Source organism: Bufo bufo, chromosome 8 (genome assembly GCF_905171765.1).
Source record: "Bufo bufo chromosome 8, aBufBuf1.1, whole genome shotgun sequence".
Taxonomy (NCBI): Eukaryota; Metazoa; Chordata; class Amphibia; order Anura; family Bufonidae; genus Bufo; species Bufo bufo.
The window spans coordinates 130,354,626-130,380,600 of record NC_053396.1 but is presented as its reverse complement, the minus strand read 5'-3'; positions in this window follow the sequence as shown (position 1 = coordinate 130,380,600).

The window sequence follows — 25,975 nt, the reverse complement described above, 5'->3', positions numbered from 1 at the left end:
AAAAAATCATATTTTACATTGTTGGATCTTAACAAGGTTCCAAGTAGAGCTTCAACATGCAACAAGAAGAAATGAGAGACAAAACATTTTTTGAGTATTCAATTAATTGAAAATAACGATTAAACTGAAACAGGCTGTTTTTCAGCTGATCCAAATTTTAGGACCACATGCCTTTAAAAAGGCCAAATCTCTGCAAAGATGTGGATTCATTGTCATTTTCTGTCAGGTAGTCACACGTTGTGATGGCAAAGGCAAAAAAACTCTCCCTTTTTGAACTGCATAAGCAGGGTCTCTCACAGCGCGCCATCGCTGCTGAGGTGGGACGCAGTAAGACAGTCATTTGGAATTTCTTAAAGGGAACCTGTCACCGGGATTTTGTGTATAGAGCTGAGGACATGCGTTGCTAGATGGCCGCTAGCACATTCGCAATACCCAGTCCCCATAGCTCTGTGTGCTTTTATTGTGTCAAAAAACCCAATTTCATACATATGCAAATTAACCTGAGATGATTCCTGTACGTGACACATCTCAGGGACAGGACTCATCTCAGGTTAATTTGCATATGTATCAAATAGTTTTTTTGACACAATAAAAGCACACAGAGCTAAGGGGACTGGGTATTGCAGATGTGCTAGCGGCCATCTAGCAACCCATATCCTCAGCTCTATACACAAAATCCCGGTGACAGGTTCCCTTTAAATGATCCTGAGGGTTATGGAACAAAAAAGTCAAGTGGAAGACCCAAAAAAATTTCATCAGCACTGAGCCGGAGGATCCAATTGGCTGTCTGTCAAGACACTGGACGATCCTCGACCCAAATTAAGGCCCTTACTGGTGCTGACTGCAGCCCCATAACCATCAGACGGCATCCGAGACTGAAGGGCTTCAAAAACAAAAAAACGTCTTCAAAGACCTCGTCTACTTGAACGCCACAGAACTGCTCTTTTGGACTTTGCAAGAGAGCACCAAACATGGGTCATTCAAAAGGTGGAAGAAAGTTTTATTCTCGGATGAGAAAAAATTTAGCCTTGATGGTCCTGATGGTTTCCAACATTACTGGCATGACAGGCAGATCCCACCTGAGATGTTTTCTACGCGCCACAGTGGAGGGGGCGCCATAATGGTCTGGGGTGCTATTTCCTTCAGTGGAACAATGGAGCTTCAGGAAGCGCAGGGGCGTCAAACGGCTGCTGGCTATGTCCAGATGTTGCAGAGAGCATTCCTTATGACGGAGGGCCCTCGTCTGTGTGGTGACGACTGGGTTTTTCAACAAGACAACGCTACAGTACACAATGCCCGCAGGACAAGGGACTTCTTCCAGGAGAATAACATCACTCTTTTGGCCCATCCTGCATGTTCCCCTGATCTAAATCCAATTGAGAACCTTTGGGGATGGATGGCAAGGGAAGTTGACAAAAATTTACAACAGTTCCAGACAGTAGATGGCCTTCGTGTGGCCGTCTTCACCACTTGGAGAAATGTTCCCAATCACCTCATGGAAACGCTTGCATCAAGCATGCCGAAACGAATTTTTGAAGTGATAAACAATAACGGCGGAGCTACTCATTACTGAGTTCATGTTTGGAAGTTGGATATCTGTTTTGGGGGGGGTTTAGTTTTTTTTTGGAGGTGTGGTCCTAAACTTTTGATCAGCTGAAAAACAGCCTGTTTCAGTTTATTCGTTGTTTTTATTAAATTGAATGATCAAAAAATGTTTTCTTCTTTTTGCATGTTGAAGCTCTACTTGGAACCTTGTTAAGATCCAGCCATGCTAAATATGATTTTTTGCCATTTTTCAAGTGGTCTTAAACTTTTGATCAGGACTGTACCTCAACTATGAGAGACATAATGAGAAAAAAAAATCCAGACAATCAAATTGTCTGATTTTTAAAGAATTTATTTGCAAGTGATGGTGGAAAATAAGTATTTGGTCAATAACAAACGTTAATCTCAATACTTTGTTATATACCCTTTGTTGGCAATGACAGAGGTCAAACGTTTTCTATAAGTCTTCACAAGGTTTTCACACACTGTTGCTGATATTTTGGCCCATTCCTCCATGCAGATCTCTAGAGCAGTGATGTTTTGGGGCTGTCGCTGGGCAACACGGACTTCCAACTCCCTCCAAAAGTTTTCAATGGGGTCGAGATCTGGAGACTGGCTAGGCCACTCCAGGACCTTGAAATGCTTCTTACGAAGCCACTCCTTCATTGCCCGAGCGTTGTGTTTGAGACCATTGTCATGCTGAAAGACCCAGCCATGTTTCATCTCCCATGCCCTTGCTGATGGAAGGAGGTTTTCACTCAAAATCTCACGATACATAGCCCCATTCATTCTTTCCTTTACACGGATCAGTCGTCCTGGTCCCTTTGCAGAAAAACAGCCCCAAAGCATGATGTTTCCACCCCCATGCTTCACAGTAGGTATGGTGTTCTTTGGATGCAAATCAGCATTCTTTCTCCTCCAAACACGACGAGTTGAGTTTTACCAAAAAGTTCTACTTTGGTTTCATCTGACCATATGACATTCTCCCAATCCTCTTCTGGATCATCCAAATGCTCTCTAGCAAACTTCAGACTGGCCCGGACATGTACTGGCTTAAACAGGGGGACACGTCTGGCATTGCAGGATTTGAGTCCCTGGCGGCGCAGTGTGTTACTGATGGTAGCCTTTGTTACTTTGGTCCCAGCTCTCTGCAGGTCATTGACTAGGTTCCCCGCGTGTGGTTCTGGGATTTTTGCTCACTGTTTTGCTCATGCGGCTCCTTGCATCTTTATATGCAGCTCGCAGGGGAGAGTCCAGCCAGCTCTTTCTCTCCTCTGTCTACATATGCGGCTCGCAGGGGAGCAGGCCAGCTATTCCTCTACTTTGTGCTGGTCTCAGCAGCACTCTCCAGTGGCATGCTGGGGGGGGGGCTGTCCGCCCTGGGTGCCGCTCTCAGGAGGTGCCCGAACACAGAAGCAATGAGCGCTTCCATCAATACAGATGGAAGTGCTCATTGCTGGAGCGCAGGGAGCTGGGTCCTGTCACTCACCGCTCTGCTCCCTGCACTTCTCCCCTCCTTTAGGCCGGCGGTGTTTTTTTGTTTTTAATACAGAGGAGGCACAGAGGACTTTATTACTATGGAGGGAGCACAGAGGACTTTATTACTATGGAGGGGGCACAGAGGACTTTATTACTGTGGACGGGGGTACAGAGGGCATTACTACTATTGAGGGGGAACAGGGGGCATTACTACTATGGAGGGGGCACTGTGACAGAGGGCATTACTACAATGAAGGGGGCACAGTGGGCATTATTACTGTGAAGGGGGCACAGTGGGCATTATTACTGTGAAGGGGGCACAGTGGGCATTATTACTGTCAAGGGGGCACAGTAGGCATTATTACTGTCAAGGGGGCACAATGGGGATTTCTACTATGGAGGGGGCACAGAGGGCATTACTAGCACAGTGGGCATTACAACTATTAAGGGGGCACAATGGGAATTACTGTGAAGGGGGCACAATGGGCATTATTACTATGAAGGGGGCACAATGGGGATTATTACTGTAAAGGGGGCACAAAGAGGGCATTACAACTGTGAAAGGGGCACAAAGGGCATTACAACTGTGAAAGGGGCTCAGAGGGCATAACTACTGTGAGGGGGCACAATGTAGGCATAATTACTGTGAGGAGGCACACATCTGTAAAAAACTATTGTGAAGGTTGTACAATAAGGGCAATACTACTGTGAGGAGGTAAAAAAATAATAATTAAGTATTGGGGGGTGCCAGCTCAGATAAGACCCCCAAATCCTCAGACCCACAAAATAAGCCACACCCCAGTGTCCATATAAGACACCTAAAATAAGACACCCCATGCTCACATCTCTGCTATGTCAAATCACCCCCACACACATGATCTCAGAATGGGGATGGGAGGGTCATTCGAGCATGAGGGTGTCATCTGCGCATCAGGCGGACTGAATACAAGCCAGATTTAATACACATTGTAAAAAACAAAGATTGCCAGAAGTCTCACTAAGGCAGTCTACATTACAGGTAGGAAAGTGTAACGGGGCCCTTATAACCCAAATGAGTAGCTCCGTACTGTCCCAAGATCATGCCATTCGGACATCCAGAACCATGCGATCCTAATGTCTCCTTTTCTTTAGAGAAGACACCACACACCTCTGGTTCATGTGAACTCAGAACTGATTTCTTGAGGTAAAACAACAGTTTTCATATCCCCCTCCCCAAGATGTGAGGGATTACAGATTCAAATTCCCCCTCTCTCATGGCAGGTCACATGACATTATCACATTCCATTGCCCTTATAAGGCTTTACAGGTAAACAACCTTAGGTACAGCTATTAATCTCTTATTGCCGGGCAGAGTCTCCGCAGGGGATGGTGGACACAGTTACAGCCCTCATTCTGCATAGGGGAAGAGATTAAAGGATTTCTGCACAGTTCATGACACACAACCATGGCACTTGCTCTCCTGATGTAACAATACTCCCCCCCTCCTTTGTCCAAAGGACCGGCAGACCCGGCCAAATCCTAACGGGTCGGCTAGGGGCTGTCCAGGAAGATCAGCATTGTTCAGTTCTCGAGCTCCAGTTACCGGGACAGACCATCAGCATTTCCGTTCTGCTTTCCCGGTCGGTACTTACTGAACCCTGAAGTCAGAGGGCAGCAGGGCAAGGCTCCATCTCAAGAGTCGGCCATTGTCCCCAGAGACACAGTGAAGCCATACAAGAGGGTTGTGGTCAGTGAGTACCGTGAAGGACTGCCCATACAGCTAAGGCTACTTTCACACTAGCGTTCGGAGCGGATCCGTCTGATGTTTCATCAGACGGATCCGCTCCGATAATGCAGGCGTTCGCATCCGTTCAGAACGGATGCGTCTGCATTAAAACTTAGAAAAATTTTTAAGTGTGAAAGTTGTCTGAGCGGATCCGTTCAGACTTTACATTGAAAGTCAATGGGGAACGGATCCGCTTGAAGATTGAGCCATATTGTGTCATCTTCAAGCGGATCCGTCCCCATTGACTTACATTGTAAGTGTGGACGGATCCGCTCGCCTCCGCACGGCCAGGCGGACACCCGAACGCTGCAAGCAGCATTCAGGTGTCCGCTCACTGAGCGGAGCGGAGGCTGAACGCTGGCAGGCGGATGCATTCTCAGTGGATCCGCCTCCACTGAGAATGCATTGGGGCCAGACGGATGCGTTCGGGGCCGCTCGTGAGCCCCTTCAAACGGTGCGCACGAGCGGACACCCGAACGCTAGTGTGAAAGTAGCCTAAGGCTGGAACTTTTTGAGGGCCCAGACTAGAGCCAGACACTACTCCTCCACGGCTGCATATCCTACCTCTCGAGGTAACAGCTTGCAGCTAATGTACATCACCGGGTGCTCACAGCCATCGTCCCCCACTTGGCTTAGTACTGCTCCAGGTCCATAAGCAGAGGCATCTGTGTGAACACAAAACCGTTTGGTGGGGTCAGGTGCAGTCAGTACGGGTGCAGTAACCAGAGCGTGTTTGAGTTTCTGGAAGGCAGCTTCACACTCCGGAGACCACAGGACTTGTTTAGGCAGATTTAGCTGTACTCGGGAACAGATTTGCGGTAATAGCCAGCGGTACCCAGGAACACCAAGACCTGGGTCTTGGTGCGGGGGGTGGGCCATCGGGCAACTGCCTCTATCTTTGCCAGCTCTGGACGTTGGCACCCACTCGGTGCCCGAGGTATGGAACTTCCGCTACCCCAATTACACATTTGTGAGGCGTGAGGATGAGCCCCGCTGCCTGCACGTGGTCCAATACAATACCCAAGTGGTCCAAGTGTTCCTCCCAGGTATTGCTGTAGATAGCAATGTCATCCAGGTATGCGCAGGCATACTCCTGGAGGCCATCTAGGAGCCTATCATCCACTGGAACGTTGCCGGTGCGTTCTTCACTCCAAACGGTATCACCTTATACTAGGACAGGCCAAAGGGGGTGACGAACACCGACTTCAGAATAGTCTCCGGGTCCAGACGTATCTGCCACAGTTCATGACACACAACCATGGCACTTGCAGAGATCTAAGGTGGTGAGGAACTTGCAGAGATCTAAGGTGGTGAGGAACTTGCCCCGGGCAATGCGGTCTAACAACTCATCGATAGGGGGCGTGGGGTAGGCATCAGTCGTGGTCCGGTCATTGAGTCTCCGGTAGTCCACGCAAAAACGGGTCGTCCCATCTTTCTTAGGTACGAGGACTACCGGAGAAGCCTAGGGGCTCTCAGATGCCTTGATGATCCCTAAATAAAGCATCTCTCTAATCTCTTGCCTCATCCCTGCTCTAACGGTCTCTGGTACCCTATAAGCGGCTTGCTTGAGGGGAGGCTGCCCTGGGGTTTCTACATGTTGCATAGCTTGATCTGTAACTCCTGGGATCATCGAGAACAGGTCCCTACATCGGGATAGTACTTCTCTGACCTGCCTATGCCGTATATCCCCTAACTGCTTCGATATCTGTATGCCCTCTATACCTACTCGGGGTCCCCCCTGTCTGGGGATTTTGGGAAGTGGTAGCTGCTCAGTGTCATCAGCTTCAGGGGCACAGATTGCAGCCATCTCCCCTGCCCTCTCCTCGTATGCCTTTAACATGTTCACATGAAAGGTTCGTTGAATCCTCTCATCTGAACACTTGGCCAGTAGGTAGGTGGTGTCACAGAGCTGCTTCACCACCCGATAAGGTCTTTGCCATTTGGCTTGGAGCTTATCAGTCATTACCGGTTTTAGTGCCAGCACTTTCTGCCCTAGTGCTAGGATACGGCTCCTAATGGTACAATCGTACCAAACTCTGTCGACTCTGGGCTGCCCGAAGGTTCGCCACCACAGAGGCAGTTAGCTCCGTCAGCCGATCCCTGAGATTCAGGACATACTGATGTAGTGGGGTCCCTTCCTCCTCCCAGTCTCCCTCCCAGTGGTCTCGAACCAAATCTAGGGGTCCTGGAACTTTTCTCCCGTACAAAAGCTCAAAGGGAGAAAACCCAGTAGATTCCTGCGGTACCTCCCTGTAAGTGAACAGAAGGTGGGGCAGGAACCTCTCCCAGTCCCGGAACTGCAGGGTGAATGTCCGAAGCATTTGCTTCAGGGTCCCATTAAAGCGCTCGCAGAGACCATTGGTCTGGGGGTGATAGGGGGATGTACGCAGACTGTGGATCTTACACAGATCCCAGACCTGCCAGGTGAGTTCAGCACAGAACTGAGACCCGTTGTCAGAAAGCACCTCTTGGGGAAACCCCTGACTTGGCAGTGATATTATTTAACGGGACAGCCTCGGGGTACCTAGTAGCAAAGTCTACAACTGTGAGGATAAACATTTTCCCGGTGGAGCTGGGCTTAGCAAGGGGCCCCATAATATTGACTGCTATGCGGCTAAAGGGCTCCTCAATAACGGGTAAGGGGTGCAGTTTAGCCCTGGGGTTGTCGTCTCACTTGCCTGCCAGCTGGCAGGCATCACAAGTTCGCAGGTACATTTTCAAATCCTCGGATAGCCCAGGCCAATAAAAGTCCTGAGTCAGTTGATCCTTAGTACGGTTTATTCTGAAGTGGCCAGCCAGGGGAATGTCATGGCTAACTCGCATGAGGTCAATTCGGTACTGCTGGGGCACGACCAGCTGCTTCTTTAGGTATCTTAATGGGCTTGGTGCCCTCTGTAAGCTGGTATAACAACCCCTGGCTCCATATAATTTTACCATCGCTTGGCTTTGCCGGCTCAGCCCCAGCACGTTCTCTATATCCTGCTAGAGTTGGATCAGCAAGCGTGGGTTTCCGAAACTCTGCTGAGGTGGCCCACGGTCTATCGGGCGGGTCAGGACCGCTATCTGGGGCACTACCTAGGGACTCATCAGGGTTGCAGTTAGGGGCAGCCATACTCACTTGGTTCTCCTCCTCGAGTGCCCCTCTGATCCTCTGGCTCTGCTGGCGTGTTACCACTGTACATGTCTATGGGGTTATGGTATCTTTCTGATAGTGAGAAGTTAAGTAGCCCAAATCATTGGCCAGAAGCACTTCAGCTGGTAACTCCTGCATAACTCCAACTTGGACCTGTTGGCTCCCGTTGCCCCAATCCATTTTAACTTGGGCAAGGGGAATCCAATGTATGTTGCCTCCGGCCACTCGTACAGCTATGAATTTGGACAACTGTCCAGCAGGGGGGACCAGTTGGGGCTTAACAAGGGTGATAGTAGCCCCTGTATCTCATAGCCCCTCAGCTTTCTTGCCATTTACCCACACATCCTGCCGGTGGTGTTCCCAGTTATCTCCAGAGGCAGCTCGGACTGGATCCACCTCATGCAGGGTTCCAAAGTCCTCCTCGGTTTCTAGGCAGAGAACTGGAGGTTAGACAAGAAGGAGTGTTGTTCTTGGGAACCCAGGTGTTGGTGCAGTGTAGCTGGATATGACCTGCTTGCCCGCAACGGAAACAGTTTTGCAGGTCTGGACGGGTTGGTGTCACGATAGGTAGGTAGGTAAGTGGGGAAATAACCAAACACAGGAAAACAAATAAAACAAACGACTAGGCCCAAAAGCTAGGGAGAAAAGGGTCACCACCTAGCGATCCCTAAAATCTTTCCCTAAACTGCTGTGCCCATGTGCATACCCTTATGGTGGATATGCACATGCCCTCGTGCCTAAACCTAAACACCCTGAGCAGCAGGGAAAAGGGAAGAGGCAACCTGCTTCTTCAAACCAGGAGGAAGCAAGCGTCTTCCTAGAGGCCTAGATAAAACACACAAAGGGAAATAACAGAGAGGACTTATCTTGAGCAGAGCTGGAGCAGACAATCCACCACACATCAAGAGCTCCCAGGAAAGAACTATAACCCGCACAGGCCACTGGGGGAAGGAGGGATAAATAGCCTCACTAACAATGAAGCCCAGTACACCTGAGGGAAGGTGGATCCTGCTCAAACCCAAATCAAAACAAACAGAGAAGTCAGACATGTGCAGCCAGTCTGACAGACCTCCGCACATTCACAGGGCAAAGCGTGACAGTACCCCCCTTCTACGGGTGACCTCAGGACACCCCGGACCAACTTTATCTGGGTGTGCCCTGTGAAAGGCCTTTACCAGGCGGCTAGCACTGACATCAGTAGCCGGAACCCACATTAAACCCAATCTTAGAGATCTCAAACTCCAAATTCCACCAGGACAGGGGAAGGTGGCAATGGAGACGGTTTCACAGGTTCCACATATTTCTTTAATAAAGACCTTAGAGACACATTATGGATCTTCCAGGTCTGCGGAAGATCTAGACGAAACACCACCGGGCTGACAATCGCAGAGATTTTAGTAAGGGCCAATAAATCTTGGACCCAATTTCCAAGATGGTACCTTCCGCTTAAATGTTTTTAGTGGACAACCACACCGAAACACCCACACACAGGTCCGGACAAGTCATACGTCTCCTGTCAGCCATTCGTTTATATCTTTCACCCATCTTTTCCAAATTACCTTGGATCTTCCGCCAGATAGATGACAAGGCGGAAGAGAATCTCTCCTCTTCTGGCATCCCAGAAGATCCAGTCCCAGAAAAAGTACCAAACTGTGGGTGAAAACCATATGCGCCAAAAAATGGTGACTTATGAGTGGACTCCTGTCTACGGTAATTCAAGGCAAATTCGGCTAGAGACAAGAACGAGGACCAGTCATCCTGGTTCTCGGCAACAAAATACCTCAAATAGGTCTCCAGGTTTTGGTTAGTGCGCTCTGTCTGACCATTCGACTGGGGATGAAAAGCCAAAGTAAAAGACAGTTGAATTCCCAGATGAGAGCAGAACGCCCTCCAAAATCTGGAAACAAATTGCGTCCCCCTATCAGACACCACATCAGAGGGAATGCCATGTAGTTTCACAGTGTTATCGATAAAAACCTGAGCGAGAGTTTTGGCATTGGGCAAGCTAGGTAACGGTACAAAGTGGGCCATCTTACTGAAGCGGTCCACTACCACCAAAATCACAGTTTTCCCAGAGGAACTCGGTAAATCGGTAATAAAGTCCATGGACAAATGCATCCAAAGACGAGACGGGATGGATAAAGGAAGAAGGGATCCTGAAGGCAGAGTGTGAGCCACCTTCGCGTGTGCACAGGTCTCACAAGTGGTAACATAACTCTCCACACCCTTGCGCAACCCTGGCCACCAGAATCTCTGGGAAATAAGATCTATGTTGGATTTGCTTCGAGGATTTCCCGCAAGGACCGTATCATGATGTTCCTTGAACACCTTGTATCGCAGTTCAGCAGGAACAACTTGTCTGTCGGAAACCACCACCCCATCAGCCAAAATCTGAGCGGGATCCTCCGAATCACTCCCCCCATGAAAATTAAGTGACAACGCATCTGCCTTGAAGTTTTTAACCCCAGTGTGAAAGGGGACCACAAAACTGAACCTAGTAAAAAACAGTGACCATCTAGTCTGTCTAGCATTCAGGCGCTTAGCAGACTGCAGGTAAGCGAAATTCTTGTGGTCAGTATATACCATAATAGGATGAGTAGCCCCCTCCAACCAATGACGCCATTCCTCAAAGGCCAATTAAATGGCCAGCAACTCTATCTCCTACATCATAATTTCTTTCAGCGGTCGAGAGTTTCTTGGAGAAAAAAGCACACGGACGCCATTTGCTAGGGGATGTACCCTGCGACTAAACTGCTCCGACCCCCACTTCTGATGCATCAACCTCCACGATGAATGGTTGAGACACATCAGGTTGCATCAGAATGGGAGCAGACGCAAAACATTTGTTAATAGCAGAAAAGGCCTGTAATGCCTCATCCGACCAGACAGAAAAGTCAGCGCCTTTTTTAGTCATATCTGTCAAAAGGTTTTACAATGGTGAAATAATTCAAGATGAATTTTCTGTAGTAATTGGTAAAACCCAAAAACCGCATCAGAGCTTTCCGATTTAGGCCGGTCCCATTCCAGTACCGCCCGGACCTTTTCGGGGTCCATACGAAAACCAGAGTCAGAAAGCAGGTATCCTAAAAACGGTAGCTCCTGGACAGCAAATACACATTTTTCCAATTTTGCATACAATTTATTCTCCTGAAGGATCGAAAACACCTGTCTCACGTGATCCTGATGGGTCTCCAAATCGGGTGAGTAAATTAGTATATCATCAAGGTAAATAACAATGAACCTTCCCACTAAATGATGGAAAATATCATTGACAAATCGCTTAAAGACCGCTGGCGTATTAGTTAAACCAAAGGGCATGACAAGAGTCTCAAAATGACCCTCGGGTGTATTGAAGGCCGTTTTTCCCTCATCTCCTTCTTTAATTCTGATCAGATTATAAGCCCCTCTTAAATCCAACTTGGAGAACACCTTAGCTCTGACAATTTGATCAAAAAGATCAGAAATCAAAATAAAGGGGATACGGATCACAGACCGTAAGAAGATTCAATTCCCGGAAATCTAAACAAGGTCTAAGTGATCCGTCTTTCTTTTTTACAAAAAAGAAGCCGGCGGCCACAGGGGACTTAGATGGCCTAATATGTCCTTTTGCCAAACTCTCTGCAATATACTTCCACATAGCTTCTCTTTCGGGTTGGGAAAGGTAGTATAGTCAAGATTTTGGCAGTTTAGCTCCAGGGAGGAGATTGACCGGACAATCATATTCTCGATGGCGAAAAAGCTCCTGAGCTCCACCCTCTCAGAATACGTCCGCAAAATCAGAGAGAGAAACTGAGGTAGGACAGTAGTTTACACCCCTGAGACAGAAGCACAAAGACAGTTGACCGAACAAAATACACTCCAGCCACTGATTTGTCTTGTTTGTGTCATGGTCTTACCTTCTTGCTGTTCTCCTTCGTTTGACATGTGCTGGCGGCCATCTTGGTTTCTGGGTTTCTTGTAGCCTCCCACCCTGCGGCTCCTCCTTCCCACTGGGAGGAGCTGGATGCCTAGCTCATATATATAGGAGGTCTGTGGCTTCAGTTCCTTGCTTGGTCCTCCTGTGTTCACATGCTTCTAAGACTGCTGCTGCTTCTGGTTCCTGATCCTGGTTTCGTCCGACTACCCTGCTGGTTCCTGATCCTGGTTTCGTCCGACTACCCTGCTGGTTCCTGATCCTGGCTTCGTCTGACTACCCTGCTGGTTCCTGATCCTGGCTTCGTCTGACTACCCTTCTGGTTCCTGACCTCTGGCTTCGCAAAGACTCTGCTTCGGTTTCGCCATCCGTTTGGACTTTTGCTTTACAGCTTTATTTTCAATAAAGCCTTCTTATTTTCACTTATCTTTTGTTGTACGTCTGGTTCATGGTTCCGTGACAGTTTGCCAGTAAATAGTAGGGTTATGCTTTAGCAACCACGGTAAACCCAGAACCATCGGAGCAGGCAAGCCCTTTTATAACAAAACAATGGAAATGGACTCAACATGTGAATCACCCACCCTTAACGGAATGTCATGAACAATATAAGTAAGACTCTTTTGTGAGAGAGGGGAGGAATCAATAGCAAACACTGGTATCTCTTTATCTAAAGTGCTAGTTCTAAAACCAAGATTTTGGAGGAACTGAAAATCAATAAGGTTTACCCCCGCACGACTGTCAACAAATACCTCAAAAATCTAAATTTCCTGAGTCAGGAAACGGGTATTGCAGGGGGAATGCATATTTGCTTGCTCAGAGTCCTTATTCACACTACCAGAGTCAGGGAAGTTTTTTTTTCCTCTTTATGTGAATACCTCCGTAGTTTTTCATTACCGCTTTGAGGTTTAACAAAAGGACACGCACAAACAAAATTACCTTCTTTTCCACAGAAGTAACATAGCATATTCAGCTTCCTAAAATCCCTATCACCTGAGCGAAAGAAAAACTGGCCCAACTGCATAGGCTCCTCTTCTGCCCCAGAGTCATATTACCCCGGGGGCTAGGTGGGATGGATCCACTTACAGACGGGACCCCCCCGCTCAAGAGGAATCTTATACCTCTCTCTAAGACGCCCATCAAGCCGCACTGCCAAAGACATGGCCGTCTCCAATGAATCGGGATACTCAAAAATTAAGGGCATCTTTAAAACTCTCAGATAGCCCCTGACAAAACTGACCAATCAGGGAGAGAGACTTTAGGCTCTAAGCAGACCTGATTTCCTCCAACGGCGCCAGACGCCAGAGCATTCCGACACCGTGCAACAGAACTGCGGAGATCAGCAACCTCCAGCGATAATCCCTGCATGCGATCAACCAAGGCATCCATAGCCTCCATTTCGCAAACCGCAAGGATATGACAGTTTTTTGGGTGGGTTATAATGTCACAATAGGTAGGTAAGCGGTGAAATAACCAAACACAGGAAAACAAACAGAACAAACGACTAGGCCCAAAAGCTAGGGAGAAAAGAGTCAACGGCAAGCGATCCCTAAACTGCTGTGTCCATGTGCATACCCTTATTGTGGATATGCACATGCCCTCGTGCCTAAACCTAAACACCCTGGGCAAACTAAGCAGCAGGGAAAAGGGAAGAGGCAACCTGCTTCTTCAAACCAGGAGGAAGCAAGCGTCTCTCTAGAGACCTAGATAAAACGCACAAAGGGAAATAACGGAGAGGACTTATCTTGAGCAGAGCTGGAGCAGACAATCCACCACACACCAAGAGCTCCCAGGAAAGAACTATAACCCACACAGGCCACTGGGGGAAGGAGGGATAAATAGCCTTACTAACAATGAAACCCAGTACACCTGAGGGAAGGTGGATCCAGCTCAAACCCAAATCAAAACAAACAGAGAAGTCAGAAATACAGTGAAGGAGTTTAAGCATGCATGGGATAGGCATAAGGCTATCCTTCATATAAGATAGGGCCAGGGACTATTAATAGGATTCAGATATATTGGGCAGACTAGATGGGCCAAATGGTTCTTATCTGCCGACACATTCTATGTTTCTATGTTTCTAAATGTGCAGCCAGTCTGACAGACCTCTGCACATTCACAGGGCAAGGCGTGACAATTGGTCTTGCTAGCAGAACTCTGTTCTCAGACGGTGCCCAGTAAGGGTTTCGGGCAGCTGAGAGAGGGTAGGATGGTCTGGCAGCTGTGGGAGCAAGTGTTGCCGGACTGGGTCGGGGCTGGAACGGGGTTTGGGTTGAAGTAGGCGCATTCAGTACTTGCTTATTATTGTCGAGGTGCCAGTTGCGACGGGAGTCCAGGTACTCGTCCCCAAGAACTGCTGCTTCGTCCGCAGTTTTGGGTTTACGGTCTTTCACCCACTCTGTGACCGCAGGGGGAACAAACTCATAAAATTGCTCCAGCAGTACTAACTGGATAACGTCCGAAACAGTCTCTGCCCAGTTGCCCAAGATCCAGCCTTCCGCAGACAGCTTCATACAGTGGGTCCACTTCACCAAGGACTGCTGTACCTTCCTTCTGAGGCTAACGAATTTCACTCGGTGCGCCTCAGGGGTTAATTCCATAGCGGGCGAGCACCCGCTCCTTTACTCGTTCATAGTCCTGGCAGTCCTCAGCAGGCATGCTCTCATAGGCAGTCCGTGCTCGGCCGGTAAGCTTACTCACTAGCACAGGAACACACTCATCCAGCTCCAGACATAAGTTCAAACACTGCCGCTCAAATACCTCAAGGAACTTGTCAATATCTTCTGATTCCTCTTTAACTGCTTGGAATGCCCCATAGGGTAGCTTGTTCCCCCTATCCTCAGGGCCGGGGCTACGTCTTCCTGCTCGGTCATCCGCCTTTCCCGCTCCAGCTTGTGCACCTGATCCAGCACCTGGTTCACCTGCTCAACCGTGGGGTGATCTCCATAAAGGGCAAGTCGCCACTCCACCTGCTTCTTTGTGTCCCATATGAAAGGACTCAACTCTGACCGCTCCTTGTTGCTGGTCTAACTCACACAACTCCTCGATCATCACGGCTTTGGTCTTATTACTAGACGTCCTTCCTCGAGTCTCCAGCAGATCTTTCAGAGTCTCCCTCTTTAGAGTGTCATAGTAACGCTCCATCATTACAAAGGGGGGTCCCAGTCACCCCCTTGAACGTCACCCTAGTGGTGGGATCAATCCCACCGATGCCAGCAAATTGTAACAGGGCCCTTATACCCCAAATGAGTAGCTCCGTACTGTCACAAGATCATGCCATTCGGACATCCATAACCATGCAATCCTAATGTCCCCTTTTCCTCAGAGAAGACACCACACACCTCTGGTTCATGTGAACTCAGAACATAAACTTATTTATTGAGGTAAAACAGTTTTTATATCCCCCTCCCCAAGATGTAAGGGATAACAACAGTTTCAAATTCCCCCTCTGTCATGGCAGGTCACATGACATTATTACATTCCATTGCCCTTATAAGGCTTTACAGGTAAACAAACTTAAAGGGGTTGGCCACTCTCCATGTATTTTCTGCAACTGTGTGGGAGGCAGGGAAAAAGGATATTTCCTAATATATGTATTTAAGTAGATATGCCTAGTTTTTCAACAATCTGAAGCCACGCCCCCTGAGCCCCGCTCTGATGTGCAGCCAGTCCGTCCATGGCTGCACGCGACATGGAGAAGCTCTGTCCAAGCCTACTGTGTAAATGAGCATGCGCTGCTTTTCCACATCGCATTGCAGTGCATGCCCAGTCTGCCCCTGCCATAGCATGCCCAGCTTGCCACAGAGTGCACGGAGGAAAATGTAGATATGTCCTTCCCCCCTTCCTGCAGCCTTCAATGTGCCCCCTCATTTTCTTTACTTACCAGGCGCGCGATTCCCCGATCCTCCCCCCTGCAGCCCTCAATGTGCCTCCATATTTTATAAGCGGGCGGGAAGACCGGGCCCGCGGCACCGCCTCCTAGCTAATTTATTCACTTCACTTGCCTCTGTGTAATCTCGCACAGGCTCACTGGTAGAGGCATCGTCAAGCGAAGTGCGCATGTGCAGTCTTCCAGTGCACCTCGTTCGACGATGCCTCTGCCAATGCTTCTCTGCAATTACACAGAAGCAAGTGAAGTGAATAAATTAGAGGAGAATCCGCGCTCAGTCTATCTTCCGAACTGTCTCCCGTCTGCTAGCCCCCTCCTCCCACCTCCTAGCCCCGCCTCCCACCTTCTAGCTCTGCCTCCCGCCTGCTAGCTCTACCACACATGATTCCTCTGGATTGCCACATCCCCACCAGTAATGAAGTAAGTGATGTGAGGACAGCGCAGAGGTGTATGTGTGGAGGAGGGGGGGTCACTCAGCTTTCCCAGACTATTCCTCTGCACATATGCCATTCAGAACAGGAGGAAAGCTGGGTGCTATTATGTAATGTGACTCAGCTTTCCTGATGTCCTGTATGGCACAAGTGCAGAGGCATGAGATTATATGAGGGTAGGTGGGAGTTGTGTTTCTCAGCTTTCTCAGACTATTCTCATGTCTCTCCACATGTGCCATGCAGGACAGCAGAAAAGCTGGGTGCTATTACATCATGCACAGTGGCGTCGCTACAGGGGGGCAATGGCCCCCCCAGGTCATTCCGTGCCCACCCCGCTGATTCACTAATCGCTGCTGCGCCCGGCCGCCCACACTACTGAGTGACTCAGTGATTCAAGTACACACTACAGACAACACAGATACACAGACATGAGTCACATGACAGATGGGGGTGGGGGCGGCGTTCGGACCCAGCAGAGGCAGGGAGTGCGGCAGCCGCAGAGACGAGTTGACGTCACCACATAAAGCTGCGTGCCTGCCTGCCCGCCCGCGCGAACGTTTGCTTCATCTTCTGCTACTGCGTCTGCTGCTAGTCTAGGGACTTAGTGAGCCTGTCTCTGTCTGTGCCCACTGCCTAGCCCAGGCCCCAGCTTCGGACTGTCAGACAGGAGAGGAGGACAGGACTACTGACTGACTGTGTGTGGCAACTTCCCAACTTTGCCTGGCCGGCCCCGGCCCTAGAGAAAAAGTAAGAATAAGTTTTGAAAAAAAGTATGTACCCCCACTACCTCGCCTCATGGCCTGCTTGCTTGCGCCCAGCCCCTCCTCAACCCTAATACCCCTATAACTTAGGGGTATCAGGGTACATTATACAGGGGTAATATAACTAAGGACCCCTGTATAATGTCCCCTGATAGCACTGAGTACTCCTCAGTTATATTACCCTTGTATAATGTACCCTGATACCCCTTAGTTATAATATTACCCATAATGTCCCCTGATACCCCCTGTATAATGTACCCTGATTACCCTCAGTTATATAACTGAAGGGTAATATAACCAAGGGGTATCAGGGTACATTATACAGGGGGTAATATAACTTATATTACCACCGTATAATGCCTGATAGGCCTCCTGAGTAACTTATATTACCCTTGTATAATTATGTACCCGGATACCCCTTAGTTATATAATCCCGACGGGGTCATATAACTAAGGGGTATCGGGGTACATTATTATACAGGGGTAATATAACTCAGGAGGCCTATCAGGCATTATACGGTGGTAATATAGCTTACATTACCCCTGTATAATGTCCCATGATAGCCCTCCTCAGTTATATTACCCTGGTATAATGTACCCTGATACCCCTCAGTTATATTACCCCTGTGTAATGTACCCTGATATCCCTTCGTTATATAATATAACTAAGGGGTATCAGGGTGCATTATACAGGGGTAACATAACTGAGGAGTGCTATCCTATGAGGGGTAATGTAAGCTATATTACCCCTTTATAATGTCTGATAGCCCTCCTCAGTTATATTACACCCAATGTACCCTGATACCCCTTAATTATATTAGCCCCGGCACCAGGGGCGTAGCTGCAGGGGAAGCGGCTGCGTTAGGGCCCTGACCTAGAAGGGGCCCATCCAGGAGGAGGAGGACTAAAAGATTTTGTCAGGGCCTCCTCAACAGTATTACACTATGAAAAAATATACAGATAGTACAGACAGAGTAGGAAAAGGATGGAACAGCTGCCGGGCCTGGTCATGTAATGTGATTAACTAGCCATGGGGACTGGGACATTTCAGTCCGTGACCGTCCCTCGGTTTGGCTGGACAGGCATCTGGTTGTTATGGGGCAACATACAATCCCCATGCTGTTTGCCTCAGCATCTGCAATTTGTGTAAAAACCTATACTATATTGTCTCCATAGTTTTCCATGAAGCGAATATAGATGTAAGTGAGCAGATGGATCTAGACGTGTAACATCCTTTCTTATGTGTTACAGCTTGTACAGAGTCCGAAGAGGAAGAACCCAAAAACCATACTGCCCAGGGGACGGCATTTTCTTAAACCTAGCCCCCCAGCCAAAGTGTTAAAGTGGCATCAGAGATCACCAAGGTCAAGCCAAGTAATTGTAAGTTTTCATGTGGAGTATGTTTGTTATATACATATAGCATACACTGTGCCACACAATATACAGTATACCGCTACACTGTACGATACAGCATAGTGCAGGGGTTATATTGCCCGGCATGGTGTAACCTCCATACATTTGATGTACAGTCGTGGCCAAAAGTTTTGAGAATTACATAAATATTGGAAAAGTTGCTGCTTAAGTTTTTATAATAGCAATTTGCATATACTCCAGAATGTTATGAAGAGTGATCAGATGAATCGCATAGTCCTTCTTTGCCATGAAAATTAACTTAATCCCAAAAAAACCTTTCCACTGCATTTCATTGCTGTCATTAAAGGACTTGCTGACATCATTTCAGTAATAGTCTTGTTAACTCAGGTGAGAATGTTGACGAGCGCAAGGCTGGAGATCATTATGTCAGGCTGATTGGGTTAAGATGGCAGACTTGACTTGTTAAAAGGAGGGTGATGCTTAAAATCATTGTTCTACCATTGTTAACCATGGTGACCTGCAAAGAAACGCGTGCAGCCATCATTGAGTTGCATAAAAATGGCTTCACAGGCAAGGATATTGTGGCTACTAAGATTGCACCTCAATCAACAATTTATAGGATAATCAAGAACTTCAAGGAAAGAGGTTCAATTCTTGTTAAGAAGGCTTCAGGGCGTCCAAGAAAGTCCAGCAAGCGCCAGGACAGTCTCCTAAAGAGGATTCAGCTGCGGGATCGGAGTGGCACCAGTGTAGAGCTTGCTCAGGAATGGCAGCAGGCAAGTGTGAGCACATCTGCACGCACAGTGAGGCGAAGACTTTTGGAAGATGGCCTGGTGTCAAGAAGGGCAGCAAAGAAGCCACTTCTCTCCAAAAAAAACATCAAGGACAGATTGATCTTCTGCAGAAAGTATGGTGAATGGACTGCTGAGGACTGGGGCAAAGTCATATTCTCCGATGAAGCCTCTTTCAGATTGTTTGGGGCATCTGGAAAAAGGCTTGTCTGGAGAAGAAAAGGTGAGCGCTACCATCAGTCCTGTGTCATGCCAACAGTAAAGCATCCTGAGACCATTCATGTGTGGGGTTGCTTCTCATCCAAGGGAGTGGGCTCACTCACAATTTTGCCCCAAAACACAGCCATGAATAAAGAATGGTACCAAAACACCCTCCAACAGCAACTTCTTCCAACAATCCAACAACAGTTTGGTGAAGAACAATGCATTTTCCAGCACGATGGAGCACAGTTCCATAAGGCAAAAGTGATAACTAAGTGGCACGGGGACCAAAACGTTGACATTTTGGGTCCATGGCCTGGAAACTCCCCAGATCTTAATCCCATTGAGAACTTGTGGTCAATCCTCAAGAGGCGGGTAGACAAACAAAAACCCACTAATTCTGACAAACTCCAAGAAGTGATTATGAAAGAATGGGTTGCTATCAGTCAGGAATTGGCCCAGAAGTTGATTGAGAGCATGCCCAGTCGAATTGCAGAGGTCCTGAAAAAGAAGGGCCAACACTGCAAATACTGACTCTTTGCATAAATGTCATGTAATTGTCGATAAAAGCCTTTGAAACGTATGAAGTGCGTGTAATTATATTTCAATACATCACAGAAACAACTGAAACAAAGATCTAAAAGCAGTTTAGCAGCAAACTTCGTGAAAACGAATATTTGTGTCATTCTCAAAACTTTTGGCCACGACTGTACAGTATACATTATAATCCTTGTACCATGCCATACAATATACATTATAATCCATACACCATGCCACAGTATAATATACAGTATTGTTCATAAACATACTATACAATATATTATAATCCTATATATACTGTACAGCATGGTATATGAACTATAACGTATATTGTATTTTTCAGTAGTATGATTAGCTGGTGAAAATTAATTAGTGCCCCCCCATTTTTGACTGTATCTTCTGTGCCCCCCCCCCCCCCTATATATTGATCCTAGAGTCGCCACTAATCATGCAATGTCACTCAGATTTCCTGCAAGGCATAAATGCAGATAATAAGAACATGGAAAGGCAGGGGGAGGGGTTCACTCAGCTTTCCCAGAGACTCATGTCTTTGCACGTGTCATGCAGGATAGCGAGTAATGTCACTGTCTCCCAGCTGTCCTGTATGACACAGAGGATGGTGGAAGGGGGGCACTCACTTCCTCACACTTTTCTCATGTCTCTACGCATGTGCCATGCTGGACAGCAGGAAAGTTGGGTGGTATTACATCATGTAATGCCCCATATTCTTGTCAAAATATGCTGAACACCGCCGGAACCTACCAGATCCCTTTCACTATAATGGGTCTGTTGGGTAATTTTGTAGAACAAAATACTGCTGCATGAGATGGGGCAGGTCGAGAAGTCAGGGAGGGTAGTGAGAGGAGCCAGGGCGTATAGTGGGGGAGACTAGGAACGGGCATGGGGGCCCAATCTAAATTCTTGCTATGGGGCCCAATGATTTCTATGTACGCCCCTGCTTAGGGGGATCTGTGGTGGATGACACTTATGGGGGATCTGTGGATGACATTTATTGGGGGGGATCTGTGGATGACATTTATGGGGGGGGGGGATCTGTGGATGACACTGATGGGGATCTGTGGATGACATGGTATGTAGCTGGAGGGAGAAAACGTGGCCTTACCACAATGAAGGGTACAGTCTGTATAAATAGGTGGCCGACAAAAAAGGGACGGGTCAAATGGCGTGGTCAATAAGCGGAGTCAAGGGGGGCGGCAAAATTAGCTTTTGCCTAGGGTGGCAAAAATCCTTGCACCAGTACACGTGATTCCCCGATCCTCCCCCCTGCAGCCCTCAATGTGCCCCCTTATTTTATTTACTTAGCGGGCAATTCCCCAATCCTCCCCCCTCTCTAAATTTTCAGGATGGCCGAGCCGTTTAACCCCTTCATGCCGTGGTCCATAGGGACCGCGGTATGAAAGGGGTTAACAGTGAGGGAGCTCCCTCCCTCTCCCATCGGGTGCTGCTGTGCCTTTGCAGCCGCCCAATACTTGACAAGATCACAGAGGGAGGGCCCCTCCCTCACCTATCAGCGGCTGCTCAGTTATGGCAGCCGCTGATGGTTACCATGGCAACCTGACGGCTTGCCATGGTATAGCTAAGCTGGATCAGGCTTCTGCTAAAGGCAGCAGCAGCTTGATCAGCCTGTGTGTAAAGTCACAGTACACTATATAATGTACTGTAGTGAATTATATAGGCATCAGACCCACTGGATCTACAAGAACTAAGTGGGTCTGGGTAAAAGAATATAAAAAAAAAAGTGAATAAAAGTAAAAAAAGAAAAAATTTCTTCTTATAGCCGCATATTTATCAGCGATTATAAAAAAATAAAATACACTACACGTTTGATATCACCGCGTCCGTAACGACCTGATCTTTGAAAGGGTCACGTTTCCCAGAATGCCATAAAAAAAAAAAAACTATGATGAAATAAAAAGTCAAACCGTCACCACATCCCGCAAAAAATGAGCCCTACATGAGACAATTGCCCAAAAAATGGCTCTCAGACTATGGAGACACAAACTTTTTGTTATTTTATAAAATGCTATTGTGTTAAAGTAAAAAAATAAAATAAATTTGACATATTAGGAATTGCCGCGTCCGTAAGAACCTGCTCTATAAAAATATCACATGACCTAACCCCTCAGATGAACACAAAAAAATAATATGAAAACGGTGTAAAATAAGCCATTTTTTGTCATCTTACATCACAAAAAGTGTAATACCAAGCTATCAAAAAGGTGTATGCCCCCCAAAATAGTTCCAATTAAACTGCCATCCCGCAAAAAATAAGACCCTACATAAGACAATTGTTCAAAAAATAAAAAAAGAGCCCTTACATAAGACAGTATCCCAAAAATGTAATTGATAGCTATGAGATAGATAGATATGAGATAGATATATATGAAATAGATAGAAGATAGATAAATAGACAGACAGATGCTGACTTGATGAAATGACACCTGAGGTGCTGTTGTTACTATGGTATCACAGTTGGCCAGGGATGTCATGTGACCACTTCTCTGAAGATGCTTGCTGTGATGCATGCTGGGATTTTTACTTTCACTTTGCAGTTGCTCCGCCCACACAACCTCTCATCTATGGGAGCATACTATGCTGAACACATTAGAAAAATTATACATACACAGTATATCTATCATTATACTAATATCTCTTGGCTTTAGTTATTATCTGGGGCCATTTTTATTATTTTTTATGCATAAGGTGGCCAACCCCTTTAAGTACAGCTGTTAATCTGTTGTTGTCGGGCAGAGTCTCCGCAGGGGATGGTGGACACAGTTACAGCCTTCATTCTGCATAGGGGAAGAGATGATTTCTGCACCGTTCATGACACACAACCATGGCACTTTCGCTCCTGAATGTAACAGAAAGGTGGTTTAAATACACTTTTAAATGTTTGAAAACTCAATTGCAGTAATACTTTCGTGTGCACGCATATTTGTGGAAATGTATAGCTTGTGGCTCCTGGCAGTCCAACATATTTTTTTTTTGCTGGCTCTTTGTGTCTGTAAGGTTGGCCACCCCTGATCTAGGCGTTCCCTGAGGTTGGATCCGGAGGGCGGCTGTCGATGGGTTGGCTGCAAGAATGACCTCGTATCCGAAGCGACCAACACATCTTCAAACCGCCCTCTTCTTGCAGGCGCGGTAGGATTGGTACCCGTACCTGTTTTGCTGTGGGTGGAAATTACTCTGCCAGCAGAATGCAGCATCTCTCGCAGCAAGGCTTGGAAATGCTGCATTCTGACAGCCCTCTGTGATGCTGGTAACGTCTGCCATTTTTTGTTTGTACCGGGGGTCTAAGTACGTTGCCATCCAGTACTGGTCCTTGCCCTTTATGCTTTTCATACGGGGGTCCCTCTTCAAACACTAGAACATGAAGGTCCCCCATTTGTAATAAATTGGAAGCGGTGGTGCGTCCTGGCTCCAGCTCATCGCCGAGTAGAATGTCGTCCTCGGCCTCCTCCCTCCAGCCACGGACAACACCAGGGATCCCCGAAAAGTTTAAAGTCCCCCTCAAAGCCTGCTCTTCTTGCTCCTCCTCCTCCCCTCAGCCACAATCCTCCTCTGACTCTTCTTCCGACTCCTGCTGACTTGTCTCAGATGGAGTAACCCCCCCTGGAAATTCATTCAGCATTGCGACTTCCTCATCTTCCTGCTCCTCGACGGCTTGATCAATGACACGACGCAATGCACGCTCCAGAAAGAAGGCGTAAGGTACGATGTCACTGATGGTGCCCTGGCTGCGACTGACCAGTTTGGTGATCTCATCAAATGGCTGCAGAAATCTGTATGCATCGCACATGAGCAGCCACTGGCGCGGTGAAAATAAACCAAGCTCCCCAGACTCTGTCCTACTGCAGAGTTTGTACAGGTAGTTGTCAACGGCACATTGCTGCTGGAGCAGCCTATCAAGCATATACAAGGTGGAGTTCCAGCATGTCGGGCAGTCACAAATCAGACGTCTGATGGGCAGGTGGTCTCACCTCTGAACGTCAGCAAGGCAAGCCGTGGCTGTGTAAGATCTTCTAAAATGGCCAGAGATTCTCCTGGCCTGCCGCAAGACGTCCTGGACCCTGGTGTATTTGGCAATAAATCACTGCACGACTAAGTTCAGAACGTGTGCCATGCACGGCACGTGTGTCATTTTGCCCTGTTTCAGCGCGCTCGGCAGATTGATACCGTTGTCGCACACCACTTTACCAACTGTCAAATTGAGCGGGGTTAGCCACTGATCAGCCTGTGACCGCAGAGCTGAAAGCAGTGGTTATAGGCTTCCAGGCACAACAGCCGCAGCACAGAATGGCAACGTCTCACCTGGCACGTCGAATAGGTTCTGGTGAGCTTGGGGGGTGCAGCGGAAAAGGCGGTAGCAGTGGAAAAGGAAGAGTCAGCCGAGGAGGAGACGGGGGATGAAGTAGGAGAAGTAGAGGCAGGCCTGCATGCAATCCCTAGCGGTAACACCAAATCCACACAGGTGCCATGGTTACATGCTTGAAGGCCGTCAAAAGGTTCACCGAGTGGGCAGTAAAAGTTATTTACCTTCCCTGCCCGTGTTTGCTAGACCACGTGTCTATGGTCAGATTGGCACCAACACTGTGTGGCCATATAGCTATGGGATGCCCTTCTGGGAGAAATATTATCTTCCAGGGATCTTCCATTGCGGTGTGCCAATGGCCACAAATTTTCTAAAGGCCTCAGAGTCCACCAGTTTATATGGCAGTAGATGGCAGGCTAGCAGTTCCGACAAGCCAGCGGTCAGCCGTTGGGCAAGAAGGTTATCCAGCGTCAACAACAACGCTCGAACATTTGGCCAACGGAAGCCTGCCTTCTGCCAGATGAACGCGATGACGGTTGGAGGACAAATGGAAGGAGAGAGGAGGAGAAGAAGCAGGACGTGGAGTGCCACGAATATGGCTTTGTGGGTTCTGACAGCGTTGCCCCCACTGGGCTCGGTGATGGGAGGCCAGGAGCGTTATTAAGGCGGTCATCCCTAGGTGAGTGTTGGGCTTACCGCGACTTAGGCTACTTTCACACTTGCGGCAGAGAGATCCGGCAGGCAGTTCCGTTGCCGGAACTGCCTGCCGGATCAGGCAAAATGTATGCTAACTGATGGCATTAGTAAGACTGATCAGGATCCTGATCAGTCTTAAAAATGCCTGATCAGTCGAAAAAATGCATTGAAATGCCGGATCCGTCTTTCCGGTGTCATCCGGCAAAAACGGATCCGGCATTTATTTTTTCACCTTTTTTTCAGTCTGCGCATGCGCATACCGGAACGACGGATCCGGCATTCCGGTATTCTGAATGCCGGATCCGGCACTAATACATTCCTATGGGAAAAAATGCCTGATCCGGCGTTCAGGCAAGTCTTCAGTTTTTTTAGCCGGAGATAAAACCGTAGCATGCTACGGTTTTATCTTTTGCCTGATCAGTCAAAACGACTGAACTGAAGACATACTGATGCAAACTGAACGGATTACTCTCCATTCAGAATGCATGGGGACATACCTGATCAGTTCTTTTCCGGTATAGAGCCCCTGTGACGGAACTCTATGCCGGAAAAGAACAACGCAAGTGTGAAAGTAGCCTTATGCACTGACAGCACAGGCTGCAGATTGCAACAGTATTGTCAGCAGCTGACACGTTAAAAAAAGCCCACACTGCGGAGCCATTTGCAGTCTGCTTTTTGCCTCCTGTGCCCTGTGAGCTCTGCCTGCTTCTCCTCCCTATCTGCTGCTCAGTCTCTCCCTCTGAACTCCCCTCTTCCTCTCTTGTGGGCACCCATGTGATGTCCATCGACACATATCATCGACACCTTCAGCACCACTGACATTAGAGATCTTGGAGTAGGCAGCAACAGCGGGGACCATCCTCCTTGGACCGATCTGGGTACTGTCGTCAGACAGCTGGGTGGCGGCCGTTTCCATCTCCTCTTCCTCATCCAATGGCAAGAATGGCTGCGCATCGTTAAGGTCTGGGAATGGATGGGAAAATAATTCCTCTGACTGGAGTGGAGGGGCTATGGTGGTGGTGTCTTTAGGGGTGCACACAGCAGAGAGTGAGGAGGGTGCAGATACAGAGGATGAGGAGGGTGCAGAAGTGGAAGGCTGAGTGAGCCACTCAACCAACTCTGGT